Source organism: Lycorma delicatula, chromosome 1, assembly GCF_047948215.1.
Source record: "Lycorma delicatula isolate Av1 chromosome 1, ASM4794821v1, whole genome shotgun sequence".
Taxonomy (NCBI): Eukaryota; Metazoa; Arthropoda; class Insecta; order Hemiptera; family Fulgoridae; genus Lycorma; species Lycorma delicatula.
In genome coordinates, this window is record NC_134455.1 from 363509032 (window position 1) to 363528868 (window position 19837).

Below are 19837 nucleotides of genomic sequence, written 5' to 3' on the forward strand. Positions count from 1 at the left end.
CAATCTCCACGTCGCTCAAGTCTTAAACACGCTACCGCATTACAAATTTCTTATCGGACTGTAAGGAGAATTTTACACGCCGCCTCACAGTTATATCCTTACAAAATGGTAGGGGGGTGCAGCAACTAAATGAATATGATTGGATTTGCCGTATTGCTTCTTTCCAGACTGTTCTGGAAAATGTTCCTATCAACTCGATTTTGCTGTTAAGTGATGAAGCCCACTTTCATTTAACGGGTTGTGTTAACAAACAAAACTTTTACTACCGGGCAGAAAATAATCCCTTTCGACTTCATGAGCCCCATCTACACTCTGAGTAGGTTACAGCTTGGTGCGCGGTAGCTGAATTTGAAATAAAAGTGACAAACGTTTTGGTGGAAGAAAGGCAATTGGTTACAGTAACTTCTGAACGATATGTAAAAATGTTACACAACTTCTTGCTACCAAGACTTAATGAAGTCGGATATCAAGCCGAAAATGTATGTTCTCAACAAGATGGGGTCACTGCTCACACAGAGACAATCAATGAATTTCCTGAGAGAAATGTTTTCCGGACGTCTTATTTCACAACGCGGAGATATCCTGTGGCCTGCACGGTCACCCGAACTTTTAGCATGTCATTTTTTTCTCTGGGAAGATATAAAGGCTGAAAGCTTTAAACCGAGGTCAAAAATCCTAGATAATTAAAAAACTGCTATCCATTAACAAGTCGCTGCAATACCGTTGGAAATTACAAGAAAAATGAATGCGGAATTTCAGGGAGAGGTTCAAGATCTGTATAGATAGTGAAGGTTGGCATACGAATGACATAATTTTTAAAAATAAATAAAAGGTTTTTGAAAATATATGAGTAACTCTGTTCTTTCAGAATACATTTAACTCTTATAATTTTGTTCTAATGTCAATTTTATGTACATTTCGAATTGGACAGTTATTTCTGCCGGACTCTGTATAAACAGAATGTCTCATGAATAAACGTTTAAAACTACAGGAAATGAATTATAAGTGAATATGAAAATGTTTTACTAACATGTGTCGGTAAACGCTTAAATGAAAGTAAACGCTCTAAATTTATCAGAAGTTGTAATTCGAAAACCTAGCGTTTCCGGAACCATGTTTGCATGATCCATTTCATTCATTTTCACTTAATGAATATGATCTGAAATTATAATATATTTATTTATTTAGATCTTATTTTTTAAAACTAATCTTACTTAGAGTGTCTTCTTATACACATGCATGCACAAGAGTTCAAGTTACTGTAGGGATTTTCAAATATATCCAAGGTTTTTATGTGTAGTTTTGAATCCTGCTTGAAAATCGAAATCCCGCTAGTTTAAATTATGTCTAGAAGTAAAACATTTTCTAAAATACATATAAGTAAAAAACTACTGAAAAAATAAAATTTTACTCAAAGTAGAATGATCTTTTAATAAGTACTTTATTTATTGTAGAAAATAAAATTCGTTCATCACTCTTAGCAGAATATATTTTAGTAAGGTATCATTTTGAAAAATAATTCTATCTCTTAATAGTGGAACGTCTTATAAAGAGGAGTGAAATTATTTACTAAAAATTTATAAAGGATAGGTATTTCCTTATGGCGATCTTAAAAACAAAATAGTCCACTTATATGCTAAATAAAAATAAAATAATTAAAATCATCTACAATAAGAAGAATCTCTCCAAGGCCGCAAACCGAGATATTATAAGACCAGTAATCCTGTATGGGACTAAAAGATTACACCTAACCAATCACGAAAAATTGCTCAGGATCGAAAGAAACATAGTAAGGTGCATCTATGGAACGAGAGTAACAGAGGAAGGATACAGACTGAAATCAAGCAAGGATATCCACCAAAATCAAAAAGACATAGAAACAGCAATAAGGAACAGAAGGTTAAATTCTTGGGACATATTATCAGGATGAATCCAGACAGGCTAAATAAACAAATCTTTGGCAAGCTGTGGAACATGAATAGTAAGTCGAACTACGTTAAACAGATAGAAGAGGACCTTCTAGAATTGGCTTGAAATAAGATGACTGTTACGATAGAAATAACTTCCGAAAAATAATTTGCAATGCAAAGGATCTAGTGACATGAAAAAGGAAAAGGAAGTGAACAGATGAAAAAAAGAGAAGCCATGCCAAACAAATTAGAAACGCATGAAAAGAAAGAAAAGAGTCTAGAAAAAAGTAATATTTGCCTGTTTTCTAAGCTGGCCTATTCGCAAAAAAAAACAAAATAAAAATTAAAATGTTAATTTAAATAAATAAAAGTAATTATTTATAAATAAAATTAAAAATTAAATAAAGGAAAAAAAATTGTGTTAGAAAATATGTTCTGCTGTATCATGTGGATTATCGAACTTTACTAAAATTTATTCACGAATTAGTTATTACATTTCCAATAATGTTTTCCTTATCAATAAATAAAATTTGACAGTTTTCTTGAAACCAGTGACGGAAATCTAAACTGTATTTACAAAACACTAGATTTACATCAAACTTTTAACAATATAAACTTTTTATTTCATTTCCTTATGCAAGTCCTAAAACCACCTTAACGAATTACACATCTATATTATTAATTTCTCTATCATAAAACTATGATCTTTGTTATTCTTTGCTTCCTTATTGATTTTTTTTTGGTCTTCCATTTATTTTAAGAAACGCAGATAAATATATTTTCACCGGGGTGGTCTAGTGGTGAACGCGTCTTTGCAATTAAGCTAATTTCAAATTCGTGAGTTCCAACGTTCAAATCCTGATAAACGCAGTTACTTTTATACGGATTTGAATACTAGATCGTGAATACCGGTGTTCTTTGGTGGTTGGATTTCAATTAACTACAAATCTCAGAAATGGTCGACCTGAGACTGTACAAGATTACACTTTACTTACACTCATACATATCATTCTCATTCATCCTCTGAAGAAATACCTGACGGTGATTACCGGAGTCTAAAACAGGAAAGTAAAGATACATACATTATGAACAACTTTTTCAATTAATTTTCCTAATTGATTCGTCCATCAACATATTTAGTTTTATTAAAATCTATTTTCCTATTTTTTCAAAGCTATTCAGTGATTTGAATAATTTATGTCATATTTTCAAATAAAAGTTAAATTTTTTAAAGAACTTTTTTGTATTCGGTTACGTTACTTAGTTTCATTTTCTCACAATTAAATTTCCTATCAATTTTGTTGTAGAATTCTATTTTTGTAATAGAAATTTCATATTTATTTCCAACTTCAAAAATTGTATTTTCTGCAGGAATCTTCGGTATTTCACAATAATTTTCTCCATAATTACTTTCTAGATATAAAGTTGTGCGTCCTTGTTGCTTTGTTTATTTTTCAGTATTATCAAAATTGTAATGAAATCATCGAATTCACCGCTTCATTTAAGTTTCAAGAAATTCAGAATGGCTTCTATTCAGCACTGGGGCAGAAATCAGGGCAAAGTTTTCCGAAAAGTATAATTAAAAAACGTAGCGTTTTTCTGGACCCATTTTTGCATAAACTTTTTTATAATTTTTACTTGTAGATAATGACCCGAAATACTTTGTATTTCTTCACGATATTCTCTGTATAAAGTAAAGAAAAACTGCACACCGTTGTTAAAAGAATAAAAACTAATTCTTATCTGTAATAAGTAACTATCCGTATCAAACTGATATGTACTTGAAGAAAATACATGCATATTAGATTAATAATTTTCATAATCGGTTGCTTAGTGGAAAAAAATGTTAATTACATAAATAATTTTTAATAATTTATGTATAAATGTATTTTAATATAAATTAGAATAATTAAAATTGCAGATAATGTGAATTCAGAAAACGATGGAAAGGATAAAAATGTATGATTTATTTTACAGAAAAGTTTTGAACTGTAGATTATGTCTTCTGTTAAACCGCAATTTCTTGTAAACTTGTAAAGTAGTTGTAAAAGTGGTTCAACCTTAAATATGTATTTATGCGAGAGTAGACAATGAGAACGATGGTAAGGAGAGATTTTTGGGAATAAGGGTGCGTCGTAGATGAGGGTCCGACTCAGTCCTTTATAGATTTTGTTCTTGCTCTTATAATACGCTCAATTTGCATTGTGAATTGCATTTGCTTTTACTGTATAACAGCAGGGAAGGAACAGCGGGGGAATAGGATGAGATTTAATTAATTTATGTACCGAATTAATTATAATTGCCTTTCTTACTCGGTCGGTTCACAATTCAGCCCGCATTACAGTAGAGATCAACAAAGTTTGAAGCAAGTTTTATTTTCTATTCTACTTTTTTTTTAAAGATTTCATAATCTTTTATTCCACCGACGCCAGGAGACAACCCCACATAAAAGAAACAAACAATCGCGAAATAAAAACAGAGCTATTTCTCTTTTCCTTTTTCTTTAATACACTAGTAATTTTTCTTTCACACACACACACACACACACGCGCGCGCGCGCGCGCGCACGCGCGCTCACTGGCTCGGTTACTCACTCTCACTCTATCTCTCTCAAAAACACACACACACGCGCGCACAGAGAGAGAGAGGGAGAGAGAGAGTGAGTGAGAGAGAGAGAGACTCTCCACTCCCTCGGCCTCTCTCAGACACCCAAATATACAAATTAGAGTGGGAAAGTATAAAAACTAAAAAAGCAAAAGGCAGAAGATTAATTTTTAAAATAGGGTACCTTTATTTACTGAAATATTTAACTCAACTACTTTCTTAAATTAAAACAAATAAATGTTCTTAAATAAAAATAGTAGGCTAATTGTAAAAAGTTAAAATTAACTTACATGAGAAAAAAATTCGATGTAGACACCACGTGAATTCCTTTACGCCTATTAAATTACATATACACATTTTTCTTAAATGAAAAGTACATAAAATTTTATTTCATTAACAACTTCTGATATTTAATCTTTTTTTTTATTGTTATTATTGAATTTTTATTTATTGTAAAACTTTTTTTAGAATCAGAGGTTAATAGTTATTAATAAATCAATATATTTAAATTAGAAAAAAAAAGAAATGAAGTCTTATTCGAACCAATATGCCTTCCCGTAGTAAGATCCAAATATTTCATTAATTAACATTTTTTTTTAGCTTTAACTCTGGAACCAATTAAAATTACTACCACATCATTGAAATGGTTTCAATGAGAGCTTATCCAAACTTTTTGCGTTTTGGCCTTTTTTGAACATTTTTGGTCTAGTCAATTACAATCAAATGGGGAGGTGCACAGTTGCATGTTGCAACAGTTCTAAATCCAAAATTTCAACATCAAACGCCTAATCGGTTTTGAGTTATGCGAGATACGTACGTATATAGAGACGTCCCGTCGAAACTAGTCAAAATAGATTCAGGATTGATCAAAATGGATATTTCCGTTGAAATCTGAAAAACGAAATTTTTCGCGATCCCAATACTTTCTTTACTTCATACAAGGAAGAACTAAGGATATTCCTTGAAATAAAAAAAAATGCTTAAATCGAAAGGTTAATTTGCTACCTTAAAATATTTTAATTTAACAAAATGGAATATAAGTATGGTGACGAATTATTTAAAACGAGATAAGCAATTATTTTGTTATACTTGAATAAAATGAATGTGAGATTTTTAGCGATTCTTTACAAACAGTTTTTGTTTAATATAAGCAAGAATACTAATTTAAAAAGATTATGGAATAATTACGGTTGCAGTAGTTAATTCTTTACTCTGGGACGATTTTATGCTACTTGTATCTCATAAAATAATTTTTTTCAGTATGTATTAATCTAAAATTGGGGAAGTAATTTATATTAATTAAAAATGATAAATTATTAATATTAGAACATTTCCTCAAGAATTTATTCGTTAAAAGGGTTCGAAATGTATTTAAATAAATAAAACCATGATAGGATGTATAACTGATATTAATTGATTCTTTCCTGATAGAAAGACGAAAATTTATTTCTTTCTTTATACAATTTCTCTTAAGAGTCACACGATAAATCCCTCTTCTTAGCTGATACAGTAAGTATGAAAAGATTTGGCATTCAAAATATTTCATAATAATTTCGTCAATGTTTAGTTATTATATAATCTTTATGAGAAATTAGGATATCAAAAAATTTAATGACCTGATTGAATAATATAAATAAATTATTATATTCATCAATTTTACTGTTTTTTTTTGTTTTTTTAACAATCATTCAAAACTTATAAATGGTGAACAGCGCAACATATTTTTGTAAAATTTTTTTTCGAAGAAAAAGTTAGAAAATCTATCACCGATATTTTCAACGTGGATTATAAAAAAGTAATTAATTATTAATCTTAGTAATTTTTAAATAGAAGAATATAAAAATCATAATTTTATGAATTATAGCAAGAAAAGTCTAAATTAAGAGTATTTCATGGATGATTTGAAACTTCTAATCCAAAATATTGATTTGGCAGAAATTCAAATGAATTTTCTCAAAAAAAAAAAATCGAGAAAAAGAAGAATAAAAAATTTTGTTTATAAATTCATGATAAATATAAAAAAGCACTGAATTCTTAAACTCAAACCTAGAAAATATCCAGAATTGAAATATTAAAATATTTATGAGAAATAATCGAACAAAACGGACTAGAAAAAATGGTGATCTTGAAACAAGAGGAAAGATAGAAATTAGTGTATTGAAAGACTAAAGACCTCTATAAAAAAAAATATTTTTAACAAAACGCAAAAGTAAGACATTAGAACAAATTAATTAAACCAATTATCTTTATTTATCTAACTATTAAAAATGGAAAAAAATTGAAATTGTGATTCCCCAAAACGATAATTAAGCCTGAAGAAATAGACAATAATTCCGAAATATACCAATAAACCAAAAAACCCTTTTATTAGGAAAGAAACTTGTTAAGGAAGAAAATACTAATGTCTTACCGGCATCTTTTAAGTATAAAAAAATAATGAACGACAAACAAATATTTAAATTCTTTAAAGACAGGAAAGCTGAATTAACTTTCTTCTATGTTCTAAGATGAAAGGAAGAGAGTTTTCCAATAAGAAAATTTAGTATGAGCTGATTTTAAAAGAAAAAAAAAATTGAAAGATTTACGAATCAAAATAAAAAATCATGAATTAAGTCCTAGTGGAGAGAACAAAGGACAAAAATGCTCAGTGAAATGATAAAGGAATCCAGGAAAAAGAGAAAACAACAAAATATGATGAAATAAAAATTGTATCACGGTCCGTAGTGGGAAATCGAAATAAAACTGAAAATATATAAATTTCTAAAGGAAAGCAGTCATCCAACAAATTTGATAACGTTAAAGATAAAAGTCTACGTTTTGCCAACTGTCGAATAAAAACCGCCCTGGTGCCATACCTTGGTTAGGTGTATTTATTCCGTGTATCAATCTTGCTGGTTCATATTAAATGGTAAGTAAAATGTTCAGATATGTTGCACTGTTCAGTTATGTTTAAAGAATATATTTTCGTAAGTTATAATGAAAATTATATGATAACATATTTGTTTACGCCAATGAGTAAAGCAGTTATAAGTTAATTCAACTGGTTTGGTATTTGACTTATTTTCATCTAAAATTTAACAGTATTTCGATGTAATGAATATTTCAATTATAAGTAAGAAATTTTTCATACACTGAAATTTATGCATTCCATTCAACATACATATAAATGTATGCTCAGTTGATTTATATTTATGCCTTCTGTATTGATTATTTATTAAGATTTAACTCTGAATTATTTCATGTTTATAATGTTTAAAAAAAAGAGAAAAAAAAAGTTCTATTTACTCGGCTCCTGATGATTCACACAGCTCCTGGTGGTTCACTCGGCTCCATCTACACTATATAAGCCGGCTCCCCACTAGACTTTCAGTAAAACAAAAACGCGGTCTAAATTAATTTTTTTTTTTTTCCGCGTGTGTTTTGTTCTGTTTCTCTTGTTTCAGAAACGGGAGAAACGTGGATGTGGAACGACTCGTCGTGCCGTCTCATCCTGCCAGTCGAAAGGAAAGTAAAAATTAAATTTCTTTTTTTTCTTTTTTTTTTTTTTTCTCGTGTGTGTGTGATACCAACAGCCACTACAAAAGCAAATGCTTTCTTCACTGCGGCCACGCGGTCCCCCCAGCCCCTTCTCAGACACACGTGTGTCTGAAGGTTAATAATTACGTGGAGTGAATAATTACTGTTTACTTCTTTCCAGAAAATCGCCGCCCCAAAACCGCGATCGCGAATAGGTATCACCATTTGTAAGTTCCCTATTACCTTCCTTTCCTTTCAAGAAAGAAGAAAGAGGGAACGAGCCCAGCAGCCATCAGCCCAGCAGTCGCAAGCCCAGCAGCCACCTGCCCAGCAGCCACCTGACCAGCAGTCACCTGCCCAGCAGCCACTGACAGCACAGAAGAACGAAGAAACCTGCACTTTCCCCCGTTCAGCCCTTCGGGAATTCCAAGGTTAATGGTATGTAACTTCGGTTACTACCAATTCTTGGAAAGTGCAGGTCAAAGAAGAACGAAGAGGTCTTCGGAAGAAGAAGAGGGAGAAGAAGAAGGAAGACCAACCACTCGCCTCAACATCATGGACTGGAGTCCGGAACAGAGCCCAGCAGAGATGCGTCCTGAAGGGCAGCCATATCAGAAGCGGATGAAGAGCTTCTACACAACCTCTCCTATTTCAAAACTTACAGTAAGATAAAATAACCTAGCAATTGCGACTCCTCCGGAAAAGGAGACGCATTGCTCCCTCCTTACAGGTAGTGCCCCGTTGTGGCGTATTCCTGCTAGCCTATTAAGGAGTTAGCACCGAAAGGACTTCAGTGGACGGTCTGAAGGGGAATTACGTCGGGAGGACAGGCTTTATAAGCCTAGCCTTCCGCGGTCGGCCCATGAAATGGGTTCGATAACGCTGGTTTAACAACGGATTGGAATGCAATTAAATCCGTCTTAAATTCACTAAATTAATAATAGACAAAACTTGAAAAACTAGATCCGAGATTAAAAATAACCCTTTTAAAAAACAAGCCCGATTAGAATGATCCAGCAGCAAGGGACTCCGTCCAGGTTCTGCGATGGAGTAGGGAGTAATAAACTCCTGCCAACTTTGCATTCCATTCCATTCCACTCAGTCAGTCTCTCGCAGTCAGTCAGTGTGTCTCTCTCAGCCTCTCTCCGACCATCGTCTCTCTCAGTCTCTCTGATCACAGTCTCTCTCTGACCACAGTCTCGGACCATCATTCGAAGAATCATTAGTTCGTCTTACAATTCCAATATTGTTTAGTCAAAATGTATACTTCATGCAGTTAACAAGTAAATTACACATATTCTTCAACAATGAATCTTTTTTTTGTATGTTAAAAATCCGTTAAACATTATGTTTGTGTTTTTTCTTTTCTATAATTGTATGATAAAAACTTAAAAGGAATTTATGTAGACATATATAAAATCCACGATTGTGAGATTATATTTTGTGCAAGTGAATATCAAGATTTCAATGTTTTTCATTCTACAGTAATCGTCCGTTAAACTTTGTTATGATAATCCAGATTACATCCTGCGTAAGTGAATATTAATATTTTTCAATCTACAGTAATAGTTTGTTAAACTTTCTATTATGATAGTCCAGATTACATTTTGTGCAAGTGAATATCGAGATGTCAATGTTTTTCATTCTACCGTAATCGTCCGTTAAACTTTGTGTTATGATAATCCAGATTACATCCTGCGTAAGTGAATATCAAGATATTAATGTTTTTCATTCTACAGTAATCGTTTGCTGAACTTTCTATTATGATAGTCCAGATTACATTCTGGGCAAGTGAGTATCAAGATATTGTTTTTCATTAACAAAAAATAGTAATCGTCTACTAAATATTAAGGTAATCCCTCTGTTAAATAATACGATATTATTATTATACTCTATATTGTTATTATATACTGTGTTTATGTAAAAGAAATATTTAAGATAATAAGTTTACCTGTACTTTACTTAAGGATTGTTGTATATAAATATCGCACAAGGAGATTTTGTGCAAAGCATTTGTCTTAACAAAACAATAATATGTAATAATGTATTTATGCATTTTTTTTGTTTTTATGATTATGGTTATATAATTCTGATTTTCATTCTGTTAAAATTAAAGTCCAATTTTCTTTTGGCCAAAACGAGCTATGTGTAATTTTATTTTTATAACTTTCCCCAACAATATTTCAGATTTAATTTAATGTGCATATTACATTGTTTAAGAATATGTGTAATTTACATGTTAACTGTTTGAAGTGTAAAATTTGGACTGAACAGCATTAGAATTGTAACACATACACAGATGAGCCTTCGAATGATGGTCAGAGACTGCAAAAATCTAATGCGGAGCCGGCTTATACAGTGTAGATGATGTCGAGTGGATCGTTAGGAGCTGGGTGAATGGTAACGAGTTGCGTCTGATCGACAAATGTTATCCATATTTTTTTTATGTGAAACATTTTCGAAACAATAGAGATTATAAAGTTCAATTAAAAGAGCGTAAAAACTGATTTTCTCCCCTAAGTTTTATATAAATGTAAATTTCGCTTTTCTTTCTGTTTAAGTAAGTTCTTAGTAAAATTACATAAAACAGAATATTTATTGTTTTAATAAGTTTACTGAATATATGTCTGTATAAATACTATACAAATATGCTATATAATTACTACATATACGTTTTTAATTGCTTTTAGCCACAAAATTATCTAATTATCCCCATCCCTAAATTAAATTGCTCGAATTCTTAACCAAAATGACATACTAATGAAATAGAATAGTCTAATTTGTCAAAAATGTGATTTTTATTCCAAAAAGATCAAAAACGTGTTTCCTCCCACATGGTAGTTTGAATAAAACCAAACACCTTAGTTACAGAATACCTTAGCTACAATTAAATTATGTGAAAAAAATTAATCTACTCTTTAAGTAAAATTTTGAGATATGAAGGATATAATATCTGTATTTTCCTGCTCCTTGACCAACTGTGACAAAATTTTAACTCCATCAATACCTATATATAAAAATTATAGTCAAATTCCATTCAAATGTTTCAATACAGTTTAGAGATACGCAAAAACTGACCAATATACTGCATCTTTCTGAATTTCTAAATCCTAAAATTGTATTTTTTTTTGTTTACAGGAGTCATTAAATGCTAAGCTGTACAAAAACCATAAGACGTGCAAAATTTGACGCGATTAGCATACTTTATATTATACACAATACTTGCAACTACACATAGTTATTATATCAGGGAAAGTAAACTAATCTTATCTTATTTGCCTTTTGTCATACTTAAAAAATAAATATCTAATTTTTGCAAGACTTCCAAAAGTCTTACCATGATAGAAATTATGTTTAAATATTTTCAAACCTTTTCTTTTCTAATTTTATCCAGATAGGACAAACTCTTGATATTTCGCAGAAATTACATCGATTTTTAGCCTCTGGACCGCCGTTTCAGAGAATGAGATGGAATGACAATTTTGTAGCGTGTGAAAAAGCCATCTTTGACTAGGATTCGAACCCGGGATTTCCGGATGAAACGCCTCTATCATTCGTGTCAAGGAGGCCGGTAACTTATTGGCACTTTGTATACAGGTCCGATTTTTAGATTTTAAAACCAGGTTTCACAACAGGATAAAAACACTGGCATAGTCATATAAAATTTTAGCTGGCTGTTAATTTCTACCTTATTCTTTAGGTTTAACGTTTTTAATTCTACATATAGACCTTAAGAAAGCATTTATAATTTTAAAGTCGTCTTCATCATATAAGTAAGAACCTACATATTTAAAATAACTGACTTGTCCGAGAACTTCCTATTCTAATCAATTTTTTTATCTATAGATTCCTTACCCTTAAAAGCCATCATCTTCGATTTCTTAATAATCAATTTGCGATTAAAATCGTCAGTAATATTCTTGAATTTAAATACACTAAAATGCATGCAGATCAATTTCATTCTACTTAAAATAATCAAATCATCAGCAATCACTAATGCATTAATATAAATATCCTCAAGCAGAATGACCAGAGACACTTGCTGTTTCCATTGATAGATCATCTTGCCAAAATATAAATTAAATAACACAGATGACAAAGGATGCTCTTGTCGAACGCTTCGATTAATAATTAAACATTTTTCTCCATCACCATCTGCACAAAATTTTTCACCGGTGTAGAAAATCTTTATAAGTTTAATTAAATGTAAAAGCAAATATACACCTGGACAGCCAGTCTGGAGATATCAAGAAAAAAATACTGACCGACAAATAAACATACCTACAAATCCTTTTAGAAATTTTTAATATTAAAATAATGATTTTTGGTTAGAGGGTGTATCACGGAAACTTCTAGACTGCAATAACACCGACATCTAAAATTTTACTCGATTAGCACACTTTCTGTTGCATAGTATACTCTATAGATATGCTGTATATTTATACGTTCTGTTAAATGACATTTAATGTCACTTAAATCGTAGTAAAACAATTCTACTATTATTGAGAGGGTTTAGAGGAGTTATATTAGATGTTTTTCTTTGTCACCCGAATAATTTCCTCTTATTAATTATTTTAGTGTTGTTAATTACAGCAACTCATTTACTTCAGCTGCTATTTCATCATAATTATTGTTTAATCTTGCACAAATTTGCACTTGGATAGTGATTTAATCTGTAATTCAAGTGTAGTCGTAAACGAAAATAATTACCCCTATTAACATTTATATAGAGTGAGCAACATAAAACCGAATCCACAACGTAACCCCTACAGAATCGGTAGATGGTTATGTTGGAATGAAATTTTATGAATGATATGGATAAATTTAATAAAAAAAAAAAAACATACCTCGTAATTTAAATGTTGCATTTATTTACCTTATTGTTATAAAATATGTTTAAATGACCTTCCTGGGCATCGATGCACTTTTGTGCTCGACTAATCATATTGAGAATCATCTGACGCAATGTGTGACACAATTGACAACATCTGTTGTCAATTGAGTTGACTTCTCATTAATGTTCACCTTCAGTTCATCAATAATGTGAGAATTAGATGCATAAAATTTCTTCTTTAAGTAGCCCCAAAGGAAAAAATCGTAAGTAGACAACTCTATCGGTCCACCAATAATGTTTTCGAAAAGCCAGTTGCAATAATCAAGTCGTTTCGGTTTGTCTGTCTCCTTCAGTTGTTGCGCAGTTGAAACGCGGTATGGTTTCAATTTAATTCACGAAGAATTTACGGCAAGATGTGTATTTAACACCAGATTGTTAGGATAATTTTCGTAGTGATGTTTTTGGACTGGCAGTAATTCTCCTTTCAATATCGGCAATGGCCTGTAGAGTCCTAACGGAAGGTTGCCTATTTCGTTTTGCATTTAAAATCGAGCCTCTTGTACGCCATTTTGTAACTAAATCGCGTATCCTACTCTTCGCTGGGATGCGGGTTTTCGGAAACTTTTCTACGAATACTTGACGTGATTCTTCAAACGAACCAGAACGAAAATAAGCCTCAACTATAGCTAGAGGACAGCTTGGATTGAATTAAGCATTTTACACTAACACAAATGGAGTTACAATACTGCACCGCAGAAAAACGTGTACTGCACTGACACGCAACTAACTGACAAACGGCAGCAACAGTCAGCAGTAACATAAACATCCACTAGTCGCGCTAGTAATACGAGAGTTTCATTATGGGTTCGGTGATATATTGCTCACTCTGTATTACATTTTGTTAAATAATACTACTTTTAATCTTATTATTATTATTATTATGATACTGATCACGATGGCAGAGAGGTAGCCTTTTATCTGGAGGTCCCGGGTTACGCATAGTATTTTTCAAACGCAACAAAAATTCAATTATCCATCACTGTAAGAGGGCGCAGGCCTGTTGTGTTATTGCATAGATAAATAAATAAATAATTTACGTATGCTTTTATTAATTATTGTTATTATAAAAACCAGTTGATTTTTCAAACTGGCAATTAGATAAGCCTAAATAATTTTATTATTATTTTACATTTGCCACATTTCGTCAATTTTTGTATTTTTAATTATTAATTTGATGACAATTTCTATTCCCTAACAGACTTATCAAACAATGTCTATCTTATCTACATTTTAATATTTTCAATCCTCGATGAAGTAATATATATATATTTCAAGGTTAAATTCCTGACTAAATCGTCTAAAGTATTTTTGCGCAACTGTTGAATCACCAGTTACATCACAGTACCTTCAATATAGTTGACAAAGCTTTCTTCTTTCTTTCTTTCTTTTTCCTGTTTAGCCTCCGGTAACTACCGTTTAGATAATACTTCAGAGGATGAATGAGGATGATATGTATGAGTGTGAATGAAGTGTAGTCTTGTACATTCTCAGTTCGACCATTCCTGAGATGTGTGGTTAATTGAAACCCAACCCACCAAAGAACACCGGTATCCACGATCTAGTATTCAAATCCGTGTAAAAATAACTGGCTTTACTAGGACTTGAACGCTGGAACTCTCGACTTCCAAATCAGCTGATTTGGGAAGACGCGTTCACCACTTGACCAACCCGGTGGGTAAATAGTTGACAAAGCTGAAGTAATAAAAGTCTACACGCTACGTTCCATCATTCAACAAACATCTATTCCCCACTTGTTACACTCAGTAACATTCAGCAACTACGATCAGATGCTGAAAATTAACTTGGTATTTACCTTCACAAAAGGCTCACATGGAAAATATACATTTTTGTAGGAAGGAAACAACTGAATAACAAATTTTATTTAGTATTCAGTTGTTATTATCTTAGAAATGTATTGGATTTTAAATAGAAATTCAGAATTATCTCTGAACAATTAGTTCATAATTTTAACAGCCATTTAAAAACCAAATTGGACCTATGGTATCTAGGTTAGGCGGAATATCAGCAAATTCCACATAAGAAAGGTTATTAACCCAAAGTTTAATGTATCATCACATATTCACCTTAGTACAACACAAATAACATTTAGATCAAGCCCTGAACAAATCGGCAGACATAGAAGAGATTTCAAGGTATGATTTAAGACTCAAAAACTTTACAAATTTTCTTGCACTTAACCTTTTGAATAAGAGTGAAGAAATCAACTTTTACAGCTTTAAGATTCTACTGATCTTTTTTTTAAAATAAAATCAACATTTCTAAGAAATAAATCTTCTAAATGAGGTTAATATATATATATATATATATTAACCTCAAATATTTATTCTCCCGACAGAAATGATTATAGATATCTAATTGTATTACAAAACAACACAAAAATTATTAAATTTAAAAAATACTTTTATTATATAAACTTTTTTAATTTTTCTCATAACTTTTGTTGATGGATAAAGTAGTTTAATTGTATTAAGTGGATAATACTATTAACCACTTACGTTAGAAGTACAATACTGAAAATTAATTATGATCCAGTAGTTGGATAAAATGTAATCGTTAATAGAGAATGTTTACATTAATGTAGAAATTTAAATTGAATTTGAAATTCAAGGATCATTTAAATAATTTAAAATTTTATCAACTTACGCTACAGTTCTTGTGCTATTTTACATGTAAATTTATTTCAGTTCATGCTTGAATGATTTAAAAGGTAATTCTCTCTTTTTACATCAGATCATAAATTCAATCTGAGCCATAACATAAAAATATCATATTACCTTTTTATACAAATAATTAATTTATGTAATAGAAAAAAAATAAATAAATAAAAATCTTTCTTCATTTAATGAAATTAAAGTATTATTTCCAATAAATATTTTACTTCAAACATTAGAATCCTTGAACGTTGGTGGTTGGGGTTTAATAAATCATACATCTCAGGAATGGTCGGCTTGAGTCTGTATAATATTACACCTTATTAACATGTCACACATATCATCATGTGCTTTTTTTTCAAAAGAAAATTTGTGGGATAATCTTCACAAATTTCCTTTTCTATTGTTATACATTTTTATAATTTTTCACCTATTTTTTTAAAAATAATTTTGCAATTTGTAAAAATCTGATTAACTTTTTTTTGTATTGTAATAATATTCTTTGAGTAGCGTAGTTACCAATTCATGACATTGGTATTTATATAATAACTACACATTATCTTTATCAATCTGAATGAAATAACTATTATTTTATTTATTAAGATAAAGGAAAATGATGGTCTAAATTAAACCTCTAAATTGATTTTAAACAAAACTATAAATTTTTCAAATGAAAGTAAACAAAAACTATGCAGAGGATAATTTTATGCAACAACATACAAATGTCTAATGAGAAAAAAAATTAATTTCAAAACAGGTTCTACAAATGAAAGTCAATATCTAATCAGGTGTTTGTAACCTAACTTAAAAAATTCAATCTATTTTTTCAAACTTTCTAAATAATGAAATTTTGTTTGTTGATACGTTTAGAAATGAAAAAGATGAAGAAAAAAGTTTCTAGAGTATATGACCAAATAGATCAAACACTTGACAAATTAGGTAAAGAGCAAGTTGTAGGAATTATTATTTGAGCCAGGAATAGCATAGTAGAAGAAGGAAGCAGGTGAAATGTGGTTGGCAAGGAATGTGGTTGGACTGAGGACAAGGAATGAAGGAGGAGAGAGACTGATTGAATTTTGTGAGGAGAATAGGATGAGAGTAGCTACTACATGGTTTAAAAATCATAAAAGAAGGATTTACGTTTGGAAAAGTCTAGAAAATCTAAAAAGATACCAAATCAATTTTATTTTAGTAAATCAGAGGTTTTCAAATAGTGTGAAGAATTTTAAAACCTGACGTGAAGCAGATGCATATACAGATCATAAGCTACTGATTGCAGATACACAAACAAAACTAAACCAGAAATGGAATATAAATACAGAGTGTAATACTGATAAATTAAAAGATGAAAAATGTAAATAGTAGAAGAAAAGATTTCCACAGCTCCACCTAAACAGGATGTCAGTGAAGAGTGGGATTCTATAAAACATTGTGTCAATGAAAGCCTTGATGAAGTAGTAGGAAAATGTAAAAAAAATAACCGAAGAGGAAAGAATGGAAAACAGATGAAATTCTAGAGAAAATAGATCAAAGAAGAAAATTTAATAGCGCTAATAATGATGAAGGGTAAAATGTACAAGCTATTAAACAATAAGATTCGGCGGTTCTGGTCGCCCCGAGGGTGCTTAAGCAAACTATAAATGAGACTTCGTAGAAGAAAGAAAGATATGGTATTGATTAGTTTAATTTTAATTTTAAGTTCATCGTCTTTTGAGAACCTATCTCAAATTTTAATATTGGGGCCCTTTACACCCCGTAAGTGTTTGTGATTGTCCTTGTCTTTCATGTTTTAATGTTTATTGTGAAGTTTGTGTTTTTAAATAAAATGTAAGGCCCTTTACACCCTTACATATGACGATCCTGATGGAGATAATAATTTCTTTTAAAGAATGTGACGAGGGCTAATGACCTTAGGAGTCGATGCCCGTAAAAATTCAGATAAAAAAAAAAAAAAAAAAAAAATAAGATAAGGACAGAATCACAAAAGGTAAAGGAAGAATGGATGGATGGAATATGTAAAGAGATAGTATCACTGGAAAAAATAGGGAAAACTGAAGAAATGTTCAATAGAGCAAGAGAATTGAGTAAATTACAGATATGAGAATAAATAAAAAAAGAATAATGAGCAAACAAGGAGAAATACAGTTATTATAAGACAAAAGAATAAAGTTATTTGGAAGGACTGCAGAGGAGAATTGTATGATTCGTCAAGTAACCATGAAAACCTACTATATATCAGTGACAATGAAGAATGCGATGAAGAAATGAAAGATCTAGTCATTTTAAAAGCAGTAGTAAAAAATTTATTCAAAAAGTTAAGAAGTAAGAAAGGTACAGGTTGTGATGAGTTATAGCAGAAGTTTTAAAGGTGTTAGGGGAAAATTCAATTGATAGAATAACAAAATTTAGAAATAAAATCTATAAGACTGGTCAATAACCAGATGATTTCCTTAAAATACTTATGTTACCCACACCAAAGAACAACAATGTCAAATATACTAAGGATTATAGGACTATAAGTCTAATATTTCAAGTCGTAAAAGCATTAACAAAAATAATACTCAACACGGTAGAAGGAAAGGTAGAGAGAATGTTAGATGGTAAATAGATTGGCTTTAGAAAAGGAAAGTAAACTGGAGATGATTACTTGTTTGAGAGTTTTGGTGGACAGAATTACAGATTTAAACAAAGTTTGGTGCATATATCTCATTGACTGGGAGAAAGCCTTTGATCAGGCTAAATGGGATAAACTAATGAAAATTTTGAGAGAAATATGGTTGAATTGAAGGGATAGATTTATTAAGGAATAAATACTTAGAACAAAGGGTACAAGTTCAAATAGAAACAGAAGCAATAAAAATGAGAAAAGGAGTTAGGAATACTGAATGTTTTTAACATTTATGGAAACAACTAACTGAGAAAACCTTGGACGACTTAGAGGTTGGTGATTATGTGACAATAAAACGAGAAAAAATAAATAAAAACAATTAACTATGGAGATGAGTAATAGTGCAACTGAAGAGAAGCTACAACGAATTATGGGTAGAATAAGCAAGCAGGAGAAAAATACAGAATGAGAATAAACCCTGATAAATCCAAAGAAATTAAAATATCAAGGGAATTCAGTGTAACAAAGATTATTATCAATGATAAATAATTAGAACAGGTTGGTAGCACAACGACAAGTTTGAATAGCTTGGAAGCACAATAAAGTTTAATGGAAGTTGCATGGAGGAAGTTAGAAGCTGAATTGTGAATAATAAAATGGCATTCAGGAAAGTTAGAAATCTGCTTACAAAAAAAGTATTCCTATTGATCTGAGAAAGAGATTTTTAAGATGTTTTGTTTAGAGTGGTATTACACGGTGCAGAAACATGAGTAATAAAGAAAACAGAAACTCGATATCTGGAAAGTTTTGAATTGTGTCCATAGAGGAAACTGCTAGGTATTAAGTGAAAAAGAAAGTAACTAATGATAGACCTTCACAAACATAAATGAAAGGAGGAGTTTGATTAAGACAATAAAAAGAAGAAACGCTAATTGGAGAGTCCATATACTAAGACATGACTGTATTCAAAAAGTAATAATTGAAGGAAAGATTGCGGGTGTGAGGGAAAAAGAACAAAGAAGGATAAGAATTTTCGATGATTTGAAAGGGAGAAAAAGTGATATTTTAATTTAAATGAAACAACTTAGAACAGAGCATCATTGATAATGCTGTATTTTGATTCCTGTCAATAGACAATTCTGCTAAAGAAAAAAAATACTATGCTTAACAAAACACAATGAAATGTATATATTACCCCAAACTATTTGGTTTTTCTTTTATTTTATTTTTTTTAATGTTTTATTTTGTTTTTAGATATTTTTTGATGACATCCAAAATACTCTTGTTTTAATTTTAAATTATAATATAATTTTTTTGGAAGTTTTGGTATGTTTTATTTTTGATAGAAGTAAAATCTTTTAAATACGTTACTAACTAGTTATGAAGATTTTTTTGTAATGAAATTCTGTATACATTTTATTTGTTTATAGGCAATTTGACCAAGTTATTGTAAGCTAAATCTAAAAGATTGTGTTTTGAGTCACCAATTATTTGAATTTTAAGATAATTTTGTAATAAATTATTAAACATACACCTAAAAGAGTTGTTTTATTAAATTTATCAGTATTCTCAACAATTATATGAAACCATCAAATTAACAAAATTGATGCAACTCCATGAATTTCAGTCTAGA